Raw genomic sequence first — 3,757 nt, 5'->3', positions numbered from 1 at the left:
CTGCATCCGCAGGAGACCCCAACTCAGCCTCCACAGGAGACCCTGACTGAGCCTCCGCTGGAGACCATGACTCAGCCTCCACAGGAGAGTCCAACCCTGCCTCCGCAGGTGACCCTGACTCAGCCTCTGCAGGAGACCCGGATTCAGCCTCTGCAGGAAACCCCGACTCAGCCTCCACAGGAGACCCTGACTCAGCCTCCGCAGGAGACCATGACTCAGCCTCCAAAGGAGACTCCAACACTGCCTCCGCAGGTGACCCTGACTCAGCCTCTGCAGGAGACCCGGATTCAGCCTCTGCAGGAGACCCCGACTCAGCCTCCACAGGAGACCCCGACTCAGCATCCGCAGGTGACCCCAACTCAACGTCAGCAGGAGACCCTGACTCCGCGTCCCCAGGAGAGCCCTACTCAGCCTCCGCAGGAGACCCCAACTCAGCCTCCCCAGGAGACCTTAACACAGATTCTGCACAAGACTCCAGCACAGCCTCTGCAGGAAATTTCAACCCAGCCTGTGCAAGAGACCATAACCCAGCATCTACAGGAGATCCCAACTCAACCTCTGCTGGAGAGGCCAGCTCAACCCCTGTGGAAGACTGTAACTCAGCCTAAGAAGAAGACCCCAACTTTGCCTCAGCCAAAAACTCCAACTCAGCCTTGGCAGAAGACCTCAACTCATCCTCTTCTGAAGCCCTTAAGTCAGCCTCACTGGAAGATTCTAACTCAATCTCAGTGGAAGACCCCAACTCAGCCCCCACAGACACAGTTGGAACCTGAGGCTAAACCTCCAACATCAGGCTATCAGCCAATGTCAAGGAATACAAAGACTGTACCTGGTGCCATCCTGAAGACTACTAGAACTCGTCCTCCAAAACTCACTACGGTGCCACTTCCACATCCCTATAGGTTTGGGACTCAACCTCCAACCCTGATTCAAAGCACAGTTAAAACTTTGAGTCAGGAACAGGAACAACTTCCTAATAATCAGTTAACAACATCCACCACAGAAAATGCTTTAGCTGTGCAAACAGAACAGAAGGCCCCTCCAAGCACCAGCTTATGTGAGCTCTGTCACTGCCAAGACCAGACACTGTCATGTGTGGATCTCAGCCCAAGTCAGAGGCTCCGCCAAGTTCCTGTGCCAGATATCGACCCCAAGAAACAACTTTTCACTGTCTTGCAAGTATCCCCCTACCTCCTTTGTGCTGGGCATTCTTTTCTCAAGGTCTTCCTCCTCTCTCCAATCCAATCTTGAGTAATATTTACTTTTTTTTTTCTTATTTTTTTTAGGTTGGTTGTGGGGCTTGAACCCAAGGTCTGGGTGCCGTCCTTGAGCTCTTTTGCTCAAGACTAGCATTTTACAACTTTAAAGCACAGTGTCACTTCCAGTTTTCTAGTGGGTAGTGGGGATAAGAATCTCATGGGCTTTTCTTCCCCGGGCTGGTTTCAAACCAAGATCTTCAGATTTCAGCCTCCTTAGGACTAGGATTACAGGCATGAGCCACCCCGTAACCTGGCTGGCTCTTCAACTTGTCACTTCACCTTCCTTGTTCTCATCTTCCTATTGTATCCATTTGCCAAGCTTTTATTTGAGGTTGCCTTTTGTCTGTTTCCAAGAAGATTCTGAGTCACAGAAGTTCCATAGGAATACAAAATGGTAGTACAATTCTCTAAACAGAACAACAGAGAAATCACTGACTGATCAAATGTGGGCATGAGTGTACCAAACAGGACTCCACACTTTCGATCCTCAATGAACCTGACAGTGATAGAAACAGAGTAGTCAGGAAGGAAAACCAGTTTGTGAGAAAGGAGTTCAGTTTGGAACATTTTTATTGGTAAACAGTCAGAATGCTTGCAGTTAAATGGAAAAGTCTACTAGACAGATGAGCAGACTTAAATCTTCTCTACCCTGCTACCAGACAAAGTATATATGAACTGAGCAAGAGAGTTATAGCAAAGACTAAGGACAGATTAAGGTATCTCAGTAGCTTCTAGTAAACATGCGCTTTTGCCCAGCAATGGTGGCTCACACCGGGAATTTAGCTACGAGAACAGGCTCAGATCTGAGGACCGGGATTTAAAGCAAATCCTATTTGGAAAGTTTGTGAGGCTCTTATTTCAAATTAAATACCAACAAGCCAGAAGTGACAGAATACCATCCTTAAGCAAGAAAACCACAGAGACAGGGCCCAGGCCCTAAGGCCATGGACAAACAGAAGCAAAATATTTTATTTTTCAACCCACATTTGTTTACTTTCTGTTTTCTATTTTTTGTCCCTCTTTCAGTGGACAATGGGGCTTCAATTCAGGGCCTGGGAATTGTCCCTGAGCGCTTTTGCTCAAGTGGACTCTAATACTTTGAGCTAAAGTGCTACTTCTGGTGTTCTGGTAGGTAATTGGAGACAAGAATCTCACAGAAGGTTGGGAAGGTGGCTCACTGGTGGTAAAGTGCTTGCCTCACATGCATGAGGCCCTGGATTCAATAAATAGGAAAAGCCGAAGTGGCACTGTGGCAAGTTTTACGGCGCTTGCCTTGAGCTGAAGAGCTGAAGGACACTGCCCAGACCCCAAGTTCAAGCCCCACAATCAACAAAAAATGTTTTTAAAAAATTAAAAATGAGGGGCTGGGAAGGTGGCTCAGTGGTAGAGCGCTTGCTTGCATGCATGAGGCCCTGGGTTCAATTTCTCAGCACCACATAAACAAAAAGAAAAAAGCCGGAAGTAGTGCTGTGGCTCAAGTGGTAGAGCACTAGCCTTGAGCTGAAAAGATGAGGGACAGTGCCCAGGCCCAGAGTTCAGGCCCCAGGACCGGACCACCCCCCCTCCAAAAAAAAGAAATAGAGTCTAACAGAGTTTCCTTCCCAGGGGGGCCCTGAATGGTGACCCCAGTTATCAGCCTCCTGGGTAGCTAGGATTACAGGCACGGGCCACCAGCATCTGCCCACATGTGCTTTCATATGTGCATTCCACTCTCCAAAAAAAAAAAAAAAATCCCACAGAAGCCAATTTTACAGTACACATCTTTAACACACATTTGAGGGAGGAGAGAGCCTAGAATTCAATGCCAGTCTGAACTTTACCAGGTCTTATCTCAAAAACTAATGGCTGATGACAAAGCATACTAGCAGAGCCTTGTGCACACAAAAATCTCAGATCGTCCCATAGCGCGTGCATGCATGTGTGTACACGCACACACAGACACACACACACCAGTTATAGAAGTATAGAGAATAAAAGTATAAAAGCATGCAGTTCTTCCCTTTACTCTTTATCACTCCATTTTATATACTCTATTCCAATCAGATTAAACCTCATACCATTTCCCATACATCCTCCTTTCCAATGTCTGTCTTTGGCCTTTTATTCCTGATGAGGTAATAAAACTTAACTCTTGTCTCAGTCAACCATGCTTTTCCCTGTATGCAATATGACTCTGAGCTCTTCCCTTACCACCATACTAATCCCTCTAATTTCTAATATTCCTTACATTTCCAACATATACTTCTTTCTAAGGCTTCATCCTTCTTAACAGCACTTAAGCACAGCCTTGGTACTACCTGCAGAGAGGTTTTCATTCCCGTTTTCCTACAATGCATTTGTCCCTTTTTCTGTCACCATTTGCTTATTGATTTAGATGTCAGTTTCATCACACATGACTCGGGAAAATTACATCCAGAGTAATTAGAACTACATATGCATGCGATTGCTTGAACAGACAGCAAATTAAAAGCTTCTGTTGAGGAGCCTCTTCTTTCGTG

Source organism: Dipodomys spectabilis, unplaced genomic scaffold (genome assembly GCF_019054845.1).
Source record: "Dipodomys spectabilis isolate Male_0828 unplaced genomic scaffold, ASM1905484v1 ptg000018l, whole genome shotgun sequence".
NCBI classification, from domain to species: Eukaryota; Metazoa; Chordata; class Mammalia; order Rodentia; family Heteromyidae; genus Dipodomys; species Dipodomys spectabilis.
This window is presented reverse-complemented; position numbering follows the sequence as displayed.